The sequence below is a fragment of the Pongo abelii genome, chromosome 13 (assembly GCF_028885655.2).
Source record: "Pongo abelii isolate AG06213 chromosome 13, NHGRI_mPonAbe1-v2.0_pri, whole genome shotgun sequence".
In the NCBI taxonomy this organism is placed as follows: domain Eukaryota; kingdom Metazoa; phylum Chordata; class Mammalia; order Primates; family Hominidae; genus Pongo; species Pongo abelii.
In genome coordinates this window covers 104,881,963-104,906,054 of record NC_071998.2, presented here as the reverse complement: position 1 = coordinate 104,906,054, position 24,092 = coordinate 104,881,963, and the positions used below count along the sequence as shown (strand labels likewise).

General features: G+C 42.0%; 1 long non-coding RNA gene across 1 annotated transcript in view; it reads right to left on the bottom strand.

Annotated features, from left to right (window-relative positions):
• LOC134759797 (uncharacterized) overlaps positions 1-24,092 on the bottom strand; it is a 148,074-nt gene that overhangs the window by 106,001 nt on the left and 17,981 nt on the right. The window contains exon 2 of the long non-coding RNA XR_010136589.1: positions 6,394-6,550. This is a non-coding gene — a long non-coding RNA (uncharacterized LOC134759797). The remainder of the gene's footprint in view (positions 1-6,393; positions 6,551-24,092) is intronic.

Below are 24,092 nucleotides of genomic sequence, written 5' to 3'. Positions count from 1 at the left end.
ACATTTTGGGGATGATTGGGAAATTTTAATGAGGACTTGATGTTAGATAATATAGAATTATTGTGAATGTTCTTAGATTCAAAGTGGCATTTGGTTGTGTAAGAGAATGTTCTTATTTTTAGATGCATGAGTGTTGAAGAATTATATCTGCAACTTCTTTCAAGTAGTACAGCCACCACCCCCCAAGAAAAGAGAGAGAGATGGTTACATAGCTCTAAATTGATAGCAGACAGATAGATATGTAGATAATGGATGGCTAGATGAATAGATATAGATAGATAAAGCATATATGACAAAATGTTAACAACTGTTGAATCTAGGTGGTGAGCATACAGGTGTTTCAAACATACTTAAGCAGTTGGATATACAAATATTGCCTAAGACCCAGATTTCATAATTTTTGAGCTCTTCCTATGTACCAGGCCCATTACTCCATAGTTTTACATAAGCAATTGTATTTTATTCTTATAACTGATCTGTTGGGTGGGCATTACTCTCTCCACTTTATGAATAGATGAATGAAGCTATCAATTCTTGACCAATGCCACAGAGTGTAATTCAAACACAGATCTGTCTGATCCACAAGTCCAGACTCTATTAAACTGTAGCCATATCTACAAAGGAACTAGGCAAATCTAGTACGTCAGAAACTGAAACTTAACTCACAGAGAACCATACAGAAACATGTTAAATCAAAATCACTCCAAGTCTTTTCAGGCACTCCCAAGAGAGGACATGGGGTGAGCACAGGGAGGAAGACTATAAGGTGGAACACGGCCTGGAACAGCAGTTGTTCCTGGCTTCTGGGGTGTGTTGGGAGAATGATGGGAGGAACTGAGCTAGAAAAGATGGTTGGGCCAGGTCATGGCAGGCCTTGAGTGCTACGTGGAGAAGTCTGGGCTGGCTCTGACTGGCATAGGGAGCCATGGAAAGTCTGTACATGGGGGAGGACACAGGCAGACAGTGATGTGTTCACCACTTTCTTCCTTCTCAATAGGAGACCATTTTTAAACAAACGCAAACAAAGCCTACAGAAAGAATTGGAGCAAATTTTTGATGTGTTATTTATAAACTGAGGATTGGTCAAGTGGAAAAAGAAACCTTAACAAGATTAAAAATTGATGCACAAAGAACCACTCAGTGGCTTGTAAAAGCCCTTAGTAAAGAAGGAAAAAATGAAAAGCTGTTTCATAAAAGATTGAAGCTCCAGTGTACTCAAGGCTTGAGCACAGGCAGAAAGCTCTCTTGGCACCATAGTTCTGTAATCAATTGGAGTCTTGCTATAGTGGGAAGGCTTTGTTGGGAGCAGGCACTCTCTGTACTTGTTGGAGCACTGGTTATTGTCCAAGGGCTTGGGAACCACCAAACCTGGAGTGGACCTTTCCACTCTGTCATCATACCACACAGCCAGAGGCCAAAGTTGGGGGCATCACAGAACTAGAGTCTCTGGACTTGGAGAGACTAGAATGGTCACAGCATCCTCTGTGCCCTCTCATCCCCATCAAGAGATCATCTGTATTTTCTTCTCCACAAAATAAACAGAGCATTTGTCATTTGTTTCTGACCACAAAACTAACAGATGTTCAATAGTAATTTCAAAAATATAAAAAAGCTCAAAGAAGAACATTTTAAAAATCACTCATTTTATCATCCAGAGATAGACAGTTATATACTTTTTTACAGTCATATTGAATATGCTATTTTATAATGTGCTTTCTTCATCTAATAATACAAAATTTTACCCATGTGAATGAACAATATCCTATAACATTAAAAACCCCAACTCAACTGATCCCCTTTTGATGGACATTCAGTTTGCTTCCAATTTTATTTTAATGACAAATAACACTATAGTGAACATCCCTGAACACAAATATTCCTATACACTTTGGTTATTCCATAGAAAACAACTTTTTAAGATAGAAAATCAAGTTTTTCCTTCCACATGAGTCATATTGTCCTGTGGCTTTCCATTCACTCAATGATCTTTATTTCTTCAGAAACAGGTGTATGTACCACCTAGAGTTTAGGCCAGAAAAGTCATTGTTCTACTTTAAATCAGACTAGAGTTTTGAGGCAATAGCTTAAAAGATAGGTTTTGTTGAGAAAAATTAAAGTTCTTTAAATTCTAAATGCTTCTTTACCATCAAGAACAGAGCCTGATGATCTCGGATTGTGCAATTTTTCCATAAAGTCGCATTACAGAGAAGATGATGATTGATAAGGTAAGTTCCCATCAGAGAGAAAGGGGAAGGAAAGGAAAAATGAGGAGAGAGGAGGAAATATGCCAAGAAGAGACTCAAGTGTCCTGGCTCTCTTTTACAGTGGAAATCCCAGGATGGGGCAGGGAAGGAATAGGTGGCAGAAAGGTCTTGTGTATATCACAGGTGGAAAGTTGAAGGGAGAATACACTTATGCTCCATTGTATCTTTCATTACTCTGGGAAGCAGAACCTTTATAGAGCACTCCTGCACCAACATGGGCAGCTGAAAGGAATTCAGGTGTGGTATAATTAGGCTGAGAGAGAGCCCAGTTCCTTTCTATCACATAGAGGAGCTGGAAGTTCCCATATGCCCTAGCAGGAAACACGACTGAAGTTGCCAGGGTGTAGGCTCACCACAGACACCCATAGTCACTGGCAAAAGGGCCCTGGGGCAGGGGTGCTACAAGATGAACCACTGAACCTGGACATTGGGGCAGGAGTGCTACAAGATGAACCACTGAACCTGGACATTAAGTAGTATATGAGCCGAAATCCAAGGAATGTAGTACTGGCAAGAGCTGTTGACATTGGGACCTGGTTAGCAGCGGAAAATGGCAGAACTTCCTGGGAGCAATCAGGAAGCATTTCCAGGGCACCGCTCACTGCATTGAAGGGCCTTGTGCCTGCTGTTTTTGAGCACTAATCACTATCCTTAGCTGTTAAGGTGCTTTGTCAGATATAACTACAGGTCTGAGCTCTCAACACTGGAAATGCATCCCATGTACCAATGAGAGCTCAGATGCTAACCTTGTCACTGGACACCATCATGGGAAGGAAGGGAGAGAAACAACCTCTTCTTAAACAATAATGTTCTAGAAACTCACTGCCCCCCATCCCATCCCAGGATACTCCATCTTGGTGTCTAGCAAAATGTGTTTTTCTTAATGTTAATGAGCTCTCAATCATTGTTCTAGGCAAAGTATCACAATTTTATTTTACCTTGTGTGTTCATTCAATTTGGGTGAGGGAGTTTGGGACACTGTGTTGAGAAGGGTTCTGAGACTTGGTCTGGCTTTATGGGAAAGTATTTATGACTGATTAATGATGTTTGCCACTGGGTTGGAAGTGGCACATGGTGGCACTTGGATTGGTTACCAGCAATCCCTGTTCTAAAGCCATGTTAAAGTAATCCGGCTTTCACGTGCTGGTCCAGCAGTTACTAAAGACGGGGCCTATTTTCACCCTGCCTTCTGTTATTCAGGTTAAACTTCCCTTTGTTTTTTTCATTGTCCCTTCGGTGGTATGGTTTTCAGGTTCCCTGTTAGCTCTGGACAATTTATTATTGCATCCCCATAAAATGGGGCACACAGAAACAAATATATTCGTGTGTTAATTCAGAGCTTAACTCATCGAGCATTTAATGAAAACTACCTCCCCACCACGCCATGTTCTATTTTATCTTTGGCACCAATGTAAACTGCAGAACTGACTTGATTCTAGGTGGTTGGACAAGTGAAGGTTAGTATGAGATTGCTACCTGTCTTATTTTTGTCATGAGAAATCTATTCAAATAGCCTGAATTCTCATCTGCTGAGACCCTTGAGGTTTTTGCATGCGTGTGCCTGTGGAACCCCATCACCCACACCCTGCACCTGTACACTGGGGTTGGAGCCCGGAACAAGGCTTCCTTTTCACCTCTGTCAATTCCATCTCACTCCATTTGGCCCAGCTCTCCTGGCTGTTGAGATTTCTCTGATTCCAGACACTGCCACCAAGCATGTGTGTACTCAGGCTAGCTCTCATCGGAATAAAGGAACTTGATGAGGCTCCGATTTCTAACAGGATGAGAAAGCAAAGCCAGCCCCACCAACAGAGGACCTTGCTGCAGTGAATGTACACTTAGTCATCCCTGGTCATCGGTCTCACACACTGGGGTTCCTCCCTTAGTGTCCAGCAACATTGGGAATCTACAAGCATGTGATAAATTCCACATTTATCAGAGTTATTGCACATCGGCTATGTACCGGACATGTCAATGAGTCTACCAGGATCCCAGCTCTCAGACTTACATTCCAGCAGGGGTGGGAGGGGTGGGGGTGAGAGACACAGACAAGAAACAATACATTTTATAGTGTGTGAGAAGGCAGTGAGGACATAGAGAAAGAAAACATAGATTGGGGTGCTGATGCAGAGTTTGTAGGGTTCGATGTGGTGGTCAGGGTAGGCATTGCTGAAGGTGACCTTTGAGCAAAGACTTGAAAGAGGGGAGGAGGTGAGTCATGTGGACACATGGGATGGGGGTGGGGACAATCCAGGCAGAGGGAAGAGCAAGCACATGCCTGCAGTGTCCCAGGAACGGCAAGGAGGTCAGTGTTGCTGAAGGGAAGCAAGTGACAGGAAAGATGGTAGAAGATAAGGTCAGAGATGCAATGGAGGCAGGTGACACAGGGGGCGTGGTCCATATAGGAGTATGGCCCCTTCTCTGGGTGAAATGCACACATTGCTGGGAATGACATGACCACGCTTATGAGTTTCAGGGCCATGCTGGCTCCTGGGTAGAGAACGGACTCTATAAAAGGGGCAAGGGTGGAAGCAGGGAACAAAAATCAGAAAACCCAGAAATTGAACCCAGAGGAAGGCATGACCTCTCCGAAGGAACCCAGGATGTTAGCAACAGAAGCAGGAAGAGGCTGGTTTTCCCGACTGCTGCTCAGCCGTCTCACTCTGCCCCTGGCCACATGGGGTGCCCCAACCTTCAGATCAACAGGCTGCCCTGTCAGAGGCTTCCAGCCCATCCCCAAACCCCAAGTGAGGTTTTCATGAAGAAATGGTGGGGGCAGCTCTGGGATTACAGCCTTAATTTTGCTCTGATTCAACACAGCTCTCCCCTCCGGCATGATTAGTCAGGTACCATTACCATTTTGTAATGAGATTAATGAGAGAATTCATTCAGAAGTCATTATCTTACCTAATAATGACCTTACTGATTACTGTATCTCCTTCAACTAGGTTACTGATTTTGATGAAAATATAATAAATATAGCTTGCAGCACCTGGAAATTTGTTCTCTGCCTGGAATAGTTCTGAGGTGAAGACTTATTTTTAAGAATTTCTTGAAAGTGATTAAATATTTTGGTTCTCCTGAGGCGGTATTTCAGTGTTTTCACAGATGACATTTTTGAAATGTATGAAATATTTGATGATAAAATATTTAATAAGCCTGGCGTTCATATTTTTCAGACATCTGTTTCTACTTTGAGACTGTCTGAATGTGATTTTACATGAAATTTCTATTTGCATGTTGTGTTGGTTTAAGAAAAGGGCTTGTGCTATGCATGACATATGCGTCTCATAAAATAACGAATACCCGCGCCTCGCAGTCCAGAAGATATTGTACAAGAAGCATTGTGGTCTGCATATTAAAATGCATCTAAGCAAACCATTAAATAAAAACAGAACCATTTCCATGGGGGAATAATGCAACTCAACTCCTATTAATTGAGAACCTACTGTGCACCTGTAATCCCAGCTACTTGGGAGGCTGAGGCAGGAGAATCTCGTGAACCCGAGAGGCAGAGGTTGCAGTGAACCAAAATCACACCACTGCACTCCAGCCCGGGTGACACTGTGAGACTCTGTCTCAAAAATAATAATAATAATAATAAGGATTGATAAGATATGGGCTTCATCCTCAAGATTGGGATTCAATAAAGATATATTAAGCTCCTATCCAGTATCTGGTGCTTTTAGACTCACCATCTCATTTATGAGATAGAGTGGTACAAGGATATAGGTTTCTGGACCCAGATATAGGGGTATCAAGCCCTGCTTCATTCCTTGGTGGTCTTGTCACCTTGAGCAAGTCACTTACCCTCTCTGTGCCTCAGTTTCCACATCTGTGAAATGGGGATAACTCACTCTTTGGTCTGTTTGAAGGATGAACAATAAAATGAGAAAACGGATTCTTAGGGGTTAAAGGGCTTGCTGGTGATCAAAAGTCTAGCAAATAGTGAAGCTGAGAGTCCCAGCCCTTCAGACTTCAAGCTTCTAGGCCCTTCTATTATGACATTCTGTCTCTTATCCCTGAAGTTTAACCACGCCAGGAAAACAGAGCAAGCTTCCATTTGGGGACTTGGTGTAAGCTCTGACATGATTTTCATAAATCTAAATAGTTATTCTATGATACCCACTTCACTCCACGTTCATCCTAATCCATGTGTCACCTGAAAAGATGGATGAGTAATTTGGAGACTTGATTGATGTGGGTTTTGCCTTATGACTTTCCTCGAAGTTAATGGGAGCCATGCGGTCCCAGATCCATGAATCACCCCAGCTGGAAATGCTCCACTAGAAGGAAAGAGAAAACAAAAGATCAGCAGGATGCCTGGAAAACAGTCACACTCAGGGCTGTGAGTTGATGGTAATGAAAGTCCGTGTTTGGAAGCACAGAGAGGGTGCAGTGAGCACTGGGATTGGAGTCAGGGTTGGGAGAGGGTGCAGTGAGCACTGGGATTGGAGTCAGGGTTGGTGGAGGGGGTGCAGTGAGCACTGGGATTGGAGTCAGGGTTGGGAGAGGGTGCAGTGAGCACTGGGACTGGAGTCAGGGTTGGGAGAGGGTGCAGTGAGCACTGGGATTGGAGTCAGGGTTGGGAGAGGGTATAGTGAGCACTGGGATTGGAGTCAGGGTTGGGAGAGGGTGCAGTGAGCACTGGGATTGGAGTCAGGGTTGGGAGAGGTGCAGTGAGCACTGGAATTGGAGTCAGGGTTGGTGGAGAAGGTGCAATGAGCACTGGGATTGGAGTCAGGGTTGGGAGAGGGTGCAGTGAGCACTGGGATTGGAGTCAGGGTTGGGAGAGGTGCAGTGAGCACTGGAATTGGAGTCAGGGTTGGTGGGAAGGTGCAATGAGCACTGGGATTGGAGTCAGGGTTGGTGGAAAGGGTACAGTGCGCACTGGGATTGGAGTCAGGGTTGGTGGAGAGGGTGCAGTGAGCACTGGAATTGGAGTCAGGGTTGGTGGAGAAGGTGCAATGAGCACTGGAATTGGAGTCAGGGTTGGTGGAAAGGGAGCAGTGAGCACTGGGACTGGAGTCAGGGTTGGTGGAGAGGGTGCAGTGAGCACTGGGATTGGAGTCAGGGTTGGGAGGGGGTGCAGTGAGCACTGGGTTGGAGTCAGGGTTGGTGGAGAGGGTGCAGTGAGCACTGGGATTGGAGTCAGGGTTGGGAGAGGGTACAGTGAGCACTGGGTTGGAGTCAGGGTTGGTCCCTGCTGTGCTGCTGTTCTTATTGTGGGCTCTTGAGTGCAAGTCATTTCTCCTCATTGGTCCTCAAGTTCTTCATCTTTAAAATGGAAGTAATAATTCACCTTTCCCACAGGATAAAGGAATCATAACATTCCTGACTATAATTGAGTGCCTACTGTGTGTCAGGCCTATTCTAGATGCTTCACATACATTATCTTATTTAATCTTTACAAGGACCTCATAAAGCAGCATCAGCCACATTTTGAAAATTAGGAAACTAAGACACAGAGAGGTTAAGTAACTAAGCCGAGGCCACCCAGCTGGGAAGCAGCAGAGATAGGATTTGAACACAGGCAGGCAGACTGTGGAGCCCCAGCCCATAGCCTCGACCAGTACTGCCTTGTGGGTATAAAAGCACTTTACGCACAGGTGACATCTGTCATTGCCATTATGCTATCATTTGTTGTGTCCTGATTCAGGCTCTCAATGAAAAGGCAAGATCAGAGAAAATGAAAAGAAGTTACTCTGCATGATAGTGAAAGACCACTCAGGGGACAGATGTGGCAGACACAAGCACCAACACAATGCTTCATGCTTGCCCAGTTAGGGAAAGAGGAATAGATGAGATGGAGCAAAGCCAGGGAGAGGGGCCCTGCAGGAGCAATTGATGAGAACAAAGTAAGAGGCAAAGCTCCAAATAGATATTGACCAGCCTCCATCCTTGAGTTTATAGGGACGGGGGGAACGACCTCCTATATGCAAAAATGAATGGGACAACGCCAGGATGGGATAAATAGGTAAAGTCTTGACATTTGAAAAGTGGTACATTAACCGGTAGTGACATCACCCAGGGCCTCTTAGAAATGCAGAATCTCAGGCCCCACTGCCAAAGCCTATTGAATCAGAATCTGCATTTCACTGGATACCAGACATTTCCTTTGCACATTAAAGTTGGAGAAGCCCTACTTTAAAGCCATGTGCTGACAACTTGGGAGACTGTGCGGCAGTGGATCCAGAGGCAGAGTCATGACCTAGGAAGCAGATCCTATTTGAAAGATGCCCAGGCCGGGCACCTTGGCTCATGCCTGTAATCCCAGCTACTCAGGAGGCTGAGGCAGGACAATCGTCTGAACTCAGGAGACGGAGGTTGCAGTGAGCGGAGATCACGCCACGGCACTCCAGCCTGGGCGACAGAGCGAGACTCTATCAAAAAAAAAAGGAAAGAAAGGAAAGGAAGGGAAAGGAAAGGAAAGGGAAAGGGAAAGGGAAAGAAAGATGCCCAGTTTATATATTTGCAAAGGCAAAGGATGCAAAGTCATGGAAATTGAGTCGCAGACAGTATAGGAATGGGTAACAGATACCCACATATGGAATGAGGCTGCGGTGTGCTCTGAAAAGCCTTCTTTTCAAAGACAAGAATTCTTAGAGTTCAGTGGCCCAGCTCAGTAGAAATGACACTGATTGGGGTCTCATCCGAGCCCTGACACTACTGCCCTGTGGGACCTTGGGAAAAGCCAGATTAAGGAGTAGATTGCTGGACAACTGCCCAGGGCACAAATTCACCAGAGGAGCTAGCTGAAACTGCTAGAATAAATTGGTGGAATCGATGGTTCCACTTCCATCAAAGTAGACAGCGCCCTCCAGTGGAAGATAAAAATACAGCGTTTCTCCTAAGCATAGCCCTCTGTTCTTCAGGAGGCACCAGAAGTTCTGTAAAGATGTATTCCACGGAGTGGGGCTGTTTACTGGGAACAAGTGACTTATTTCATTATCTAAATATAAAATCATTTAATATACCCGCCAAAAATCTGTACAGTTTAACAAGTTGCAAAAGAAAACTACAGAGAGTATAAAGACCACAGAAAAGTGGGAAATGCTGGGTAGGCCATTTTCTAGACGGAGACACCACCACTTCTGCCCAAGATTCATTAGTAAGAGAATCCCTTTTTCTGTGCAATTTCTATTAACAGCCAGTCTCTCTCTATCCTCTTGAAATACATTTTGGCGCGGTGGCTCACACCTGTAATCCCAGCACTTTGGGAGGCCAAGGCGGGTGGATCACAACCTCAAGAGATCGAGACCATCCTGGCGAACATGGTGAAACTCTGTATCTACTAAAAATACAAAGATTAGCTGGGCATGGTGGCGGGCACCTGTAGTCCCGACTACTCGGGAGGCTGAGGCAGGAGAATCGCTTGAACCCAGGAGGCAGAGGTTGCAGTGAGCCGAGATCGTACCACTGCACTCCACCCTGGTGACAGAGCAAGACTCAAAAAAAAACAAAAAGTTGGGCAAATATTTAAGGATATTTGTTTGAAGGGTTACGAACTAAACTACCAGCCTGGACCACCCATGGTCCTTAATCCCACATTGCCCTTAATCTCTTCACCACCCTTTTATTCCCTCCTCAAGAGTAGTAGGAGGCTCAAGGGAGAAAGTGGATTTCAAAAAAATACAACAAAGTGCCTCAAACTATAAGTCCAGCAAGGGACTGTTCAGAGGCAGCAGGGTTGACAAGGTCCCCAGGTAGCATCACTGGTTCCTGCTCTGAGGTGAAATGTACTGGTAAAGAGACTGACTGAACACGAGACAAGGACAAACAGGCAACATATGTGGACCAGAACCCAGACCCTTTATACCAGACTCTGCTGTGAGTCTTTTAATGAATAGACATTTTGCTAGCTGCTGCTGGGAAAGTAGAGATGTTTGATTGTAATGCTTCCCTCAAAGAGCTTATAAGCTACTACAGCTAGTGACTAATGGCCAAGGCTAGATAGATTTGGTTCCAAAATTATCTGCCATCTAATACCTGGATGACATCTCAGTGACCCTAGCAAGTCACGGCACTTCTCGCGGTACTGAGTTCCTCGCCTATAACATGGGCAAAGCAATTCCTCTCATTAGGGATTGCTATGGCAGAAACTTCGTTCCTCTTGCCTCCCATTTCCACATGGACGGAACGCAAAAAGAGTAACACTCCTGGCCTCTTGCCCCACCCCGTCCCCTCTACCCCTCAGAGGGGAAGTGAATGAGTTACCTGATGTGGGGCCACAGCCTTGGGACCACAGTTCTTGGTGGGCAGAGCTAAGTTATTAAAAGACTGTAAGACTAGGGATGTTTCCTCTTTCCATCCCTTTTCTCCACACCAGTGCTAGGCAGGAATCCTCAGTAGATGAGTGACTCTGAAGCCCAAACTTCCCCCAGTAGGCCTTTCCAAGTTCTGTATGGGGGACCTTGTATGGGACCCTGTATGGGTGCAAAGAGGGTTATGAGCCAGCCCTTTGACCACAAATAGGAAGTCATGCTCTCCAATCAGTTTATCAATAAAAAGCTAACATTGATGTCCATTTGCCAGTCTCCTGGATTTGATCCTCATTTCAGAAGGGGAGAGAGAAGTGATTTTTCAATGAACCTCTTAAAGTCTAACAAGGGACAAAGTGCAGTGACTCACACCTGTAATGTCAGAGCTCAGGTAAGAATCGCGCTTGAGGCCAGGAGGTGGAGACCAGCCTGGGTGACAGAGTGAAACCCTGTCTCTTGAAAAAAAAAAAAAAAAAAAAAAATTAAGTCTCATAAAGGCATGGTGAGAAGAAAATGAGATATGTATGTGTATATAAATTACCTGTTTCATAAGAGGCATCAATAAAAGATGATTATAATCATGTTGGCCCAGTTAGTAACCCAGACACAGACTTTTTATCTAGGCCCGGGAAAGACTGAAGTTGTCAGTAGAGGCCTCCGTGAGGAAATCAAGCATAAATTGGGCCTGGAGAAATGAGGAAGGAAATGCGAGGGCATTCAGACAGGAAGATGTACATGGGTAAAGGTATGGATTTCCTCAACATTTCTTGCCATTTGTCCATCTTTGACGTCACCCTCTCCCTTAGTGGGGTGGTTAAGTCTTCCTTAAGAAGGAAGGGTGACATCACCCTCTCCCTTGTTGGAGTGGTTAAGTCTTCATCTTCATTCCTTCTGGGTGGTCCTTCTTTTCTGACAGCTCTCATCCACATACAGCCATTCTCCAATGTCAGCCTTCCCCTTTTCTCCCATAATAACAGAGCCTTCCCAGAATAAAAGCTATACTTCCCCACCTTCCTTGCAGCTGGGTTTTGTGCCCACGTGAGTCAGTTCTGGCTAATGGGGAGTGCGTGCCAGTGATGCGTACAACTTCCAGGCCATGCCTTTGAAAGAGAAGACAACTGCCCTTCCTGCTTGCCTGTCCTTTCCGTGTTGGAGGACTCATTTCTGCCCTTCCTCCCAGAAGCCTTTCCTCATAACACTGACAAATGAAAGCCACTTTGGATCATGCGGATAAAGAATGCATCCCAGACCAACAAAGAAGGAATCTGCATTATAGGCAGCTTTGTAAGGCAGAGCCTTCCTAATAACTAGATGAGAAACAAATTAACTACTATTTTATGTGAACTACTGTTATTTGGTCTCTGTTATATGCTGCCAGAATTATCCTAGCCAATACTAGCTGCTTATCACTGTCATAGGAGTGAAGGCTTCCTGGAAGAGGGAAGGGCAGGGATGTATCTCCAGGTATACAGCACAGCATAGATACAGGTACAGAAGCTGGATGAATTCATGGGCCTGCAAGCAGCTGGGTATGTCTGGGGAAAAATCTAGGGTGGAAGGAGAGTGGTGAAAGAGACTGGCAGGGTCCAGAACAGGCAGGGTGTTTTATGGAAGTGAAAGAATTTGGACTTTATCCTGCCTTAACCACTCCAACAAGGGAGATGGTGATGTCAAAGATGGACAAATGGCAAGAAACGTTGAGGAAATCCAGACCTTTACCCATGTACGTCTTCCTGTCTGAAATGCTCTCCCATTTCCTTCCTCATGGAAAGTCATGGAAGTGTTTGAGACAGGTGAATGGACTGTGTAAAACAGCGGTCCCCAACCTTTTTGGGACCAGGAACCCGTTTCGTGGAATATAATTTTTCCATGGACAGGGGGTTGGGGAGATGATTTGGGGATGAAAGTGTTCCACCTCAGATCATCAGGGATTAGATTCTCATAAGGAGTCCACAACCTAGCTCCCTTGCACACACAGTTCACAATAGGGTCCAAGCTCCTGTGAGAAGCTAATAATGCCGCTGATCTGACAGGAGGCAGAACTCAGACAATAATGCTCGCTCGCCCACTGCTCGCTGCCTGCTGTGTGGCCTGATTCCAAACAGGCCACAGACCAGTTCCAGTCCATGTCCCGGGGGTTGTGGACCCCTGATCTAAAACACAGAGTTAGACTGTGCTCTATAAAGACAATGCTGGCCTCAGTTTTCACAAGGTTGGAAGAGCCAGATTAGGGATGGCTTATGAGAACCTAGCTGGTCTCCTGATTCCCAGGCTGGTGTCCCCCATCTGCCCCTGAAGGTACATCCCACACTCTTCTCCAGGATCTCACCCCTTAACTTAAGAGAACTCACACTCAAGAGAAGGTTTGATTTTATGTTTGTTAGAAAGAGGTTTCTCTGGAACTACATCTATCCCCACCTCTAGATCTCAACATTTAAAATAACTGAACTTTTGTACCCTTCAGAGCTGTGTCCTTAGCCAATTAATATTAGTTCCATTTTTGGAGAACTGAGTTGATCCAAAGTCAATGGGACCATGTTGATAAAAAGTCAATAGGAAAATTTCAAATAAAGCCACTAATTGTCTCCTCATGGTGAGGGCTTCAACAGGATGGTGAGATTTGTTCTTAAATATCCAGGTGCCATAGGAGTTGCCTGGTCCGCAGGCCTGCACTCAGAAACTTCACTGAAGGACATCAAGCTGGCGTAGACCACACTATGAGCCCTCAAGTTATTTTACTTCCCTTCTCATCTCCTAGAGAACAGAAATGGTCTTTGCTCACTTCTGCATCCTCTCGATGCCTAACACCAGTTATACCTTGTAAAAATTCAATAAAACTCGGTCAAATTGGATTGGGCTCATCTATTCCTTACACTTCTAGTTAGTGAAATTGTACTCAGTTGGGCGTCACAGTTTTTCATCAAGGTTCATAGGTATGCGTGTGAGTATTGTAATTAGATGAAATCATGGTTTTTCTGGGATTTACTTCTTTCCTCCAGAGCCACCTCTTCACCCTCATAAAATGTGGTTGACAAGAGAAAAGGAAAATTTCCTTGTTATGGTGATTGGTGCCTTATTTCTACATTTTCCTAGATGCAAAATCAAGACAGATGTTTGGTATATTTATACAACTTTGAAAGCAGCTGGAGTAGTTTTGTCAGAGAAATAGACTCAGGAGTACTGCCCCCAATATGTAAGCATGACCTAGATAGGTATTATCATTTTTAATCATTTTGGGTTAATTTCCTCATCTATCAGAGCAGAGAATCAATAGATACTGTCTCAGGCTAACAAATAATTTAAAAATTTAAATGACGGAAGATTTTATACAATGCATAGTCAAGATAACAGTGGTCGCTTGTGTTTTGCCTACTCCTATACCCCTCAGCCCTCTTGCTCCAAACACACAGCAACAATAAATAAAATGTAAAGAGGGAAAATTAAAAACACATAGGCATGCTCAAAACAAGAGAAGAATCGAAGAATCTCTATGAACTGGAAATAAAAAGTGGGAAGAGGAAGGTGTAACCATGAGCCTCCTAGGCTCAAGGTTGGGAAGCAAACAGAAAGAGTGGGAATTTGGATTCTGGGGTGTAACCAGAAGTAACAACCTTCAACATGAGGTGGGGCACTTGAGTCGGGCTCACTGCTCCAAACCAGGGAAGCAGTGGTACCTTTTGCTCTTGAAAGGAAGCTAGAAGTGTCTGCTGACAGCTCCCAGTTACATCCCGTATGAAACTGCAAGCTTAGGGAGATGGGAAGGACAGATCCTTACAACAAGGACAACAGTCAAGCTGCTGACTCGATGAAAGTATCTGCAGTAACCCCAGTGTGATCACTGGGCTAGAGCTCCAGCCTGCTAATGCAAAACATGGCTCTGAACTAAGGGTCCCGAGGGGCTGAGTGGAGATGGCCACATAACTGCTAGACAGGGAGGAATGCAGGGAGAAAGATCTCTCCCATTCAAAATGAACTTGTACACCAAAATTTAAAAACACCTGAAAAGCTGATACCAGTGAAAATGGAAGAGTTAATGCTTCGAATATGTCATGTGAATACTGGCAAAAAATTTTTAGAATCAACTTTTTTAGAAGTCTGGAAGTTAATCAAATTCTTGCAGCAATCTAGGGAGCAATTATTAAAGAAAAACAGCTAAATCTTAGTAAAGACAGCAAGTGTTGTGGCATTTTAATTTGCCCTGTTTCCATCTCATGCTCCCCAGCTCCACAGTAGACTTGAAAATTAACAGCCTAAAATCATAGTAAAAATCAGCAGCCTGCCAGCCACCATGGGGGCTTAACAGGGTTGCTGTTCCTTCAAAGCTTCATTTCCAGAAAATTGTCATCATTTGACATGTCTAACAGTTGTTTGGAAGCCCTCACTTTAAAGAGCTGTCTTTATTTGACCTGACTCAAAGCTCACACAGTACAAAAAGCCTTTTCCCTGGGGGGGTGTTTGTTATCAACAATTAGAGGCAATTGATTACATTTGTAGCTTCCCAAGGCAGTTAGATAATTGGGGTAAACAATAGGCTAAACAAAAAGCTTAAAAGGAAAAGCTGAGGCATGAGATGTCCACAGGGGCTTTAAAAAGTTTTGACATGTTCCTGGGACTCTAGAAGGCCACACACATGCATAGGGCTACACACATACCTAGGGCTATGCACATACGCAGGAAAAACCTGAGAAGGTCCTAAGCTCCCACCTTGGGCTGATCTTGAGATCTTGCACAAGTAAGAAGTGAAGAGTTAGAGTTGCTAACAGCCTGGCTGAGTTTGGAAAGCATGCACCAACACACACATACACACACACACACACACACACACACACACACAGTCCTTTGGCAAAGAGAGGGAGATTTACTGATTGCAAGAGTTTAAGGAGTTTAAGGAAATCTCTGTCCAATCATTTGCTCACCACTAAGGTAAGAGACTTAGATGGCTAAACAGAACTAGGAATTCAGACTTTACTGAATTAGTTCAGAAAAGTCACTAAAGAAATGAACAAAAGCAACAAACAGTAACAACAAATCCTGGAGAATCTTATTTCCAGAGTTGCCAAATTTAAAATTTCCAATTTTCCACAAAATATTAAGAGACATTTAAAGAAACAAAGTATTTCATTTTCAGGGTGACTTAAGAAAAAATAATAATAATAAAGAAACAAGAAAGTATGGCCCATATACAGGAAGAAAAGCAGTCAATAAAAACTGTTCCTGAGGAATACCAGACACTGGTCTTACTAGACAAGGACTTTATTTTTATTTATTTATTCATTTATTGATTGATTCATTCTTCTTTTGTGTGTGAGACAGGGTCTCACTCTGTTGTGCTGGCTGGAGTGTAATGGCAGAAACATGACTCACTGTAGCCTCTACCTCCCAGACCCAAACAATCCTTCTGCTTCAACCTCCTGAGTAGCTAGGACCACAAGTGCAAACCACCATGCCTGGCTAATTTTTTTTTTTTTTCTTGGTAGAGACAGGGTCTTGCCATGTTGCCCAGTATGGTCTCGAACTCCTTAGGCTCAATCAATCCTCCCACCTCAGCCTCCAATAGACAAAGACTTTAAATCATCTATTTAAATTGTGTTCAATGAGCTAAGGAAACTATGTCCAAAGAACTAAAGGAGAGTATGAGAATGATGGCTCACCATATAGAGAATATCAGTAAAAATGTAGAAAATTATTAAAAGGAACCAATTAGATATTCTGGCATAGAAAAATATAATAACTGAAATAAAAACTTCATTTCCAGATATGGCATAAATGCAATATTTTAGCAGGCAAAAGAAACATATATCCACACAAAAATTTGTATACAATTTTCATAGCAGCATTCATGACATCCCAAAAGTATAAACAACCCAAATGCCCATCAATTAATTGATGAATAGTTAAATAACATGTGGTCTGTTCATACAATGGAATATTATTCAGCCCTAAAAAGGATGAAGTAACTGATTCATCCTATAAGATGAAACATTATGCTAGGTGAACTATAAGATGAAACATTGTGCTAGGTAGAAAAACCCAGAGACAAAAGACCACATATCGTATGATTCTGCTTACATGAAATGTTCAGAATAGGCATATCTTGGAGATAAAAAGTAGATAAGTGGTTTCTAGGGATAAGGCAGAGGGGGAAATAGGGAGTGACTACTAATGAATATGAGGTTTCTTTGGGAGGTGATGAAAGTGTTTTTAATTAGATAGTGGTAATAGTTGCACAGTCTTGTGAGTTTATTAAAAACCAGTTAATTATTTACTTTAAAGAGGTGAATTTTATGGTATGTGATTTATATCTCAACAACAAAAAACATATATGAAATAAACTAATCCTAAGAAAGTTAACAAAATTAATAATTGGGTACATTAATCGCAATCAAAATTGATATAATGAGCCAGTCTGGAAAAGACTTTAAAATAAGAATGTTTAAGGTTCTCAGTGAGATAATGAAAGCTGTCATTTGTCAAAAGGGAACAAGAATTTATGAAACAAATACTGATGTAAATAAAACAAGAGCAGGTGGATATTAAAAAGAACCAATTATAAATCTTAGAAATAAAAATCTTACCATTTTGATTAAAAATATTGGGCATGGTGGCTCACACCTGTAATCCCAATACTTTCAGAGGCCACAGTGGGAGGATCACTTGAGCCCATGAGTTCGAGACCAGCCTAGGCAATATGAGACCCTGTCTCTATAAACAGTGAAAAAACAAAAAAGATTAGCTGGGCATGCTGGCATGTACCTGTAGTCCCAGCTACTTGCAGGGGCTGAAGTGGGAGGATCACTTCAGCCTGGGAAGTCAAGACTGCAGCCATAATCACACTACTGCACACCAGTCTGGACAACAGCGCAAAACCTTGTCTCAAAAATAAAATAAAAATAAATTATAATCACAATGGAGAGAATAAATTCTACAGTGGATACAATAGGAGAGAGGATTAATAAATTGGAAGATAGTATTGAGGAATTCATCTAGAATACGGCACAAGGTAGATACATATATATGCACATATATACATGTGCACACATACACACACATATACATATATATGTATACACACACAGAAGAATGAAGAGTTAAGGGAGAAAGGATAGTTTAGAGGATCCAACACACTTTTTTTTTTTTTTTTGAGACAGAGTCTTCCTCTGTCACCCAGGCTGGAGTGCAGTGGCACGATCTCAGCTCACTACAACCTCTGCCTCCTGGGTTCAAGCAATTCTCATGCCTCAGCATTCTGAATAGCTGGGACAACAAGCATGCACCACCATACCTGGCTAATTTTTGTATTTTTAGTAGAGATGGGGTTTTGCTGGTCTTGAACTCCTGGCCTCAAATGATCCACCCACCTCTGCCTCCCAAAGTGCTGGGATTACAGGTGTGAGCCACTGCACCTGGCCTAGAGATTCAGCATACTTCTAAGAGAATAGCCAAAACAGGAAAAAAGAAAGAATAGTGAGCCGGGTGCAGTGGCTCACGCCTGTAATCCCAGCACTTTGGGAGGCCGAGGCGGGTGGATCACCTGAGGTCAGGAGTTCAAGACCAGCCTGGCCAACATGGTAAAACCACGTCTCTACTAAAAATACAAAAATTAGCCAGCCATGGTGGCAGGCGCCTGTAATCCCCGCTGCTCAGGAAGCTGAGGCAGGAGAATTGCTTGAACCTGAGAGGTGGAGGTTGCAGTGAGCCAAGATCGCACCATTGCACTCCAGCCTGGGCAACAAGAGTGAAACTCCATCTCAAAAAAAAGGAAGAAAAAAAGAAAGAATAGTGAAGAAACAATACTTAGTGAGATAATGACTGAGAATTTTTCACTATTAAAGAAGGATATAAGTCCTAACCTTGAAAGTACATAATACTGGACAAAAGAAATAAATTCACACCTAGATGCATTATAAAGAAGTGTCAGTAAATGAAGGATATAGAGAAAATCTTAAAAGCTGCCAGAAAACAAATAAATTATGCTAAAAGCCAGCCCTCATTAGCCAAATTAAAAGCTGAAAGAAAATTAAAGAATTAACTTAAAAGTGCTAAGGAAAAGTGCTACTAACCTAGACTTTCATACTTTAAGTATAAAAGTTAACGATCATTCCAGAGGGAAGGTAAAATAAAAATTTCCCCCCCAGATGTACCATTTACTACTTAATGACTTTTCATCAAGAAGAAGTTTGAAATCAAAGAGAATAGAATACAAAGAAAATGACTAAGGTCTGAATTTTTGTGTGCCCCACCCCCACCAGTTCATAGATTGTAATCCTAAACTCCACGGTTATGGTATTAGGAGGTGGAGCCTTGGGAGGTAATTGGATCATGAAGGTAGAGCCCTTAGTACCCCAGAGAGCAAACTAGCCCCTGCCACCACGAAAGGACACAGCTAGAAAGTGCTATCTGTGAACCCAGAAATGGGCCCGAATCTGTTGGTGCCTTGATCTCGAATTTCCCCTTATCCAGAACAATGAGAAATTTCTGTTGTTTATAAGCTACTCAGTCTATGGTACTTTGTTATAGCAGCCTGAGTGGACTAAGAAAATGATAAACACAGAAATGGATAAAATTGATAAAATGTAATTAACTGTTGACTGCATGTAATAATCATATCATCTTTTATAATTTAAACAGAAATGGAACTAAATAACTAGACTGCAGTAACAAGGATAATTGGTTATGAAATGTGATAAAAGTATGTCAAGATTGCTCAAAAGATCACTAGAAGTATTGAATAACTTTAGATTGTATTTGCAAAACTAATTACTAAATACATATGTTAAATTTTTAATTGTAACCACTAAAGAAATATAAATAAAATCTAAGCTTCCAATAAGCAGGGGCAAAAAGGGGGAATATATATATATATATATATATATATATATAGAAAACTTTATTAATGCAAAAGAAGGAAGGAAAGCAAAGAAAAAAAAACAAACAAATAAAAGAGTAATTTGAAAATAAGTCCAAACATCAGGGATCAAATAAATATAAATAGATTAAACTGGCATTAGCAGTAGAGACTATCAGATTTAATTGAAAGAAAATAACAATGGTTCTGACCAATTAAAGTTTTTCATGTTTCTTCTTTTAACTTTAAAGGGGTCTTAACCAACCAATTTCACTTGTTTGAAGAAACATTTATCTAAAGTTCCATTCCATTTTTTTCGGTTGCTAAATTTAAATATAACTAAATCTAATGATTTCAATTTTAAACTAGGAAGGATAGATAGGCTGTTCTTATAAAATGTTCTGTTTCTATCTTTTCTCTCTTTCCTCCTCTCTTTCTTGGTATATTCACATGCAGATGCTGAAATAGGAAGCAACTGAAGCCTTGATTTCTGCACTGGGCTGATCTTGAAGTAGGACCCGAAAGTTCTTCAGGTTCATCATTAAGAATCCCACTTATGGCCAGGTGCAGTGGCTCACACCTGCAATCCTAGCACTTTGGGAGGCCAAGGCGGGCAGATTTCTTGAGCCCAGGAGTTCCAGACCAGCCTGGGCAACATAGCAAAACTCCATAGAAAAAATACAAAAATTAGCTGGGCGTGGTGGTGTGCAACTATAGTTTCAGCTACTCGGGAGGCTGGGGTGGAGGATCATTTGAGCCCGAGAGGAGGTCAAAGCTGCAGTGAGTTGTGACTGCACCACTGCACTCCAGCCTGGCAGACAGAGCAAGACCCTGTCACTCACAAACACACACACACACATGCACACGCACAAAAAAAAAAAAAAAAAAGAGAGAGATTTAGTATTTCTAACAAACTTTTCAGTGGTGCCCAAGATATTAAGGACAATCAATTGTAAAGGCTCCTTCTGTCCTGATCCTTCACTGGCATCTGTCACCATTGTTATAGAGCAAGCAAGACAAGGATGGATGTTCTAATGTCCTAAAAAATAGAACATGCCACCGCCACCATGCCCAGATTTTTTTTTTTCTTAGAAATGAGGTCTCATTACGTTGCCCAGGCTGGTCTCAACTCCTGGGCTCAAGTGATCTGCCCACCTCGGCCACCCAAAGTGCTGGGATTATGGGCTTGAGCCATCATGACCAGCAAAACACTAAATCTTAAAGAAAGGGTTTTTAGCAAACAGGCTCACAACTTATTAAATTATTCCAAAGTAGATTAAAAAGGAACAATTACACACAAAAGGATAAGAACAATCCCATAATCAAGGGATGGTGCACATGTTTAAAAGAACTCTTAGAAATATATAATCAAGGCCAGGCGCAGTGGCTCACACCTGTACTCCCAGCACTTTCGGAAGCAGAGGTGGGCGGATCACCTGAGGTCGGGAATTCGAGACCAGCCTGACCAACACGGAGAAACCCTGTCTCTACTAAAAATAAAAAATTAGCCAGGCGTGGTGGTACATGCCTGTAATCCCAGCTACTCAGGAGGCTGAGGCAGGAGAATCACTTGAACCTGGGAGGTGGAGGTTGTGGTGAGCCGAGATCACACCATTGTACTCTAGCCTGGGCAACAAGAGTGAAACTCCATCTCAAAAAAAAAAAAAAAAGAAATATAAAATCAGAAGTACCCTTAGACAATTTATTTAAAATACTTAACAGGTCAAAAGATGGCAAAATGAAAAAAGAATGTAATTGAATAGACACAAAAACACCTATAGGCAGGATGGTAAATTTTTAGAGAATTGGTTATTGAATGGATTGATAATTAGCAAAGTGATTTTCAGGGATTTGGTCTGTTGCCATTTCAACCTAGTTGCAACCTGAGTATTCATTTCATCTTCTATTTCCTTCTCATTTCACATTATAACTTAACTATTTTCTTCTTTGTCACTTACTCTTTATAAAATTAATTGCTACTTCAATGACAGTAGTTTTTTATAAAAGTCATATGTGTTCATTATGGAACATTTGAAATATACATGAAAGCATAAAGAAGAAAACAAAAATTAACCATAATTCCATCTAGAAATAACCAGTTTCGTTTTAATGAGCATTATGCCAGTCTTACTGGTGTTGAGAGAGAAGGAATATATATATATGGCAATTACTATTTTTAATGTCAATTTATTATTCTGTCACAAGTGTTTCTATAATTCTATCATCTATTTCCAATTCATGGGATATTTTTGTTGCTTCTGCTTTTTTGCCTTTATAGATAACATTGCATTGAACAGTTTTAAACATATAACTTACTGCTTTTGTTAAATTTTTTCCTTCGGGAACATTTTCTAAGTATGGAATTGCAGGATCAAAAGTTTTTATGTAAAAATTCAACCCCTAGGCTGTTCAGAAGAGAAAATTGAGGCCTAGAGGGGAAAGGGGATGTGCCTACAGTCATCTAGCCTTTGAGTAGCCTAGGACCCAGGTCTCCCAACTCCCAGCTACCACCATAGTCTTGTACCATCCAGCCTATGTAGGATGCCAAGACATTCCAGATATGGGAAATCCATTGTTGTTGGAAGGCCTTCAATTTGTTATTCTTCCATGATTAAATTAAAGAGACTATAAAAGTTTTCTAATAACCAAATCCTTCAAAATGAACTGTTCGAAGGTTCTAAAGTCTCACCCTAGAGCAAGATATTTACTAGGCTAAAATAAATCTCTGCAATGCCTTTATAGGATCCTTAAAACCCAATTTCACAACAAAACACTTGTTTTTACTATAAATTGAGTTTTTGTTATCAGCATGAATGCAAACAGTGCTGCTGAGACATGGTAAACACAAAGCATGTGCACAGTGATAAATATGCACATACCTTTGGCAGAAGTAATTGTGACCTAGAGCAACAGTTCTAGTCAAATTCTGATGGGCACTCCCAGTGAAACAGAGGATTTAAAATGTAAGACAATTCCCATCCCCTTCAGAAAAGGGCAGAGATGAGCAAGATCACAGTGGCCCCACCTCTGAAGACCCAGGCAGCTGGTCTTTGGAAATCATGAGAGGCAGGGACAGAGGGGTCTCTGTCTGTGTACCACTCATGTGCCACTGTAAGGCAGGATGGGAAGACTGGAGTAGCTGGATACCAAAGGCTGATCCACTTGTTTTTTTATTTGTTTAAGACAGGGTCTAGCTCTGTCGGTCAGGCTGAGTGCAGTGGCACAATCTTAGCTCACCACAGCCTCTGCCTCCCGGGCCCAAGCAATCCTCCCACCTCAGCCTCCCAAGTGGCTGGGACTACAGGCATGTGCCACCACGCCTGGCTAATTTTTGTATTTTTTGTAGAGATGGGGTTTTTCCATGTAGCCCAGGCTGGTCTTGAACTCTTGGACTCAAGTGATCTGCCCTCCTTGGCCTCCCAAAATGCTAAGATTACAGGTGTGAGCCACCGCGCCTGACCTTTTTTGTTTTTATTGGGGTAAAACTGACATAACATAAAATTCACCATTTTAAAGTGCACAGTTCAGTTGCATTAATACATTCACAATTTTGTGCAACCATTAGCTCTATCTAGTTCCAAAACATTTCCATAATCCCAAAGGGAAACCCTGTACCCATTAAGCAGTCACCCCCAATCCTCCCTCTCCCAGCCCCTGGTAACCATCGGTCTGTTTTCTGACTCTGTGGGCTTACCTGTTCTGGATAGTTCATATAAATGGAATCATACAATATGTGACCTTTTGTGTCTGGCTTCGTTCACTTAGCACAATGTTTTTGTGATTCATCAAAGTTGTAGCATGTATCAGAACTTCATTCTTTTGCATGGCTGAATAATATTTCATTTGGGGATAGACCACATGTTGCTTACTCACTCATTCAGTGATGGACATTTGAGTTGTTTCCACCTTTTGTCAATTGTGGCTAGTGCTGCTATCAACATATATACAAGTTTTTGTTTGAATTAATTTTTCAGTTATTTTGGGTGTATGTCTAGGAGTGGAATTGCTGGGTCATATGGTAATTTTGTGTTTGACTTTTTAAGAAACAGCCAAACATTTCCACAGTGGCTGCACGATTTTACACTTCAACAAGCAATGTACAAGGATTCCAATTTATTTACATCTTTGCCAACACTTATTTTCCATTAATTATTATTATTATTATTATTACAGCAATCCTAGTGGGTGTAAAGTGGTATCTCACTGTTTTGATTTGCATGCTCTGTTGACTATGATATTGAAAATCTTTTCAAGTCCCTTGCCCATTTTTAAATTGGGTTGTCTTCTTGTTGTTAAGTTTCAGGAGTTCTTTATTCTGGATACAATTTCCTTATCAGATATACAACTTGTAAATATTTTCTCCCGTTATGTATGTTGTCTTTCATTTTTTTGATATTGTCCTTTGGTATACAAAGGTTTTTAATTTTGATGAAGTCCAGTTCATCTATTTTGTTTTCTGGCTCCTGCTTTTAATGTCATATCTAAGAATCCATTACCAAATCCAAGCTCATGAAGATTTACCCCTGTTTTCTTCTAACAGTTAGTTTTAGCTCTTATGTTTAGGTCTTTGACCCACTGTGAGTTAATTTTCATATATAATGTGAGAGAGGGGTTTTTTGGATCCTTGTGGAAAATTAATTGACAGTTATATGGGTTTATTTGTGGCCTCTCAATTATATTCCATTGATTCACATATCTACCCTTCTGTTGGTAACACACTAT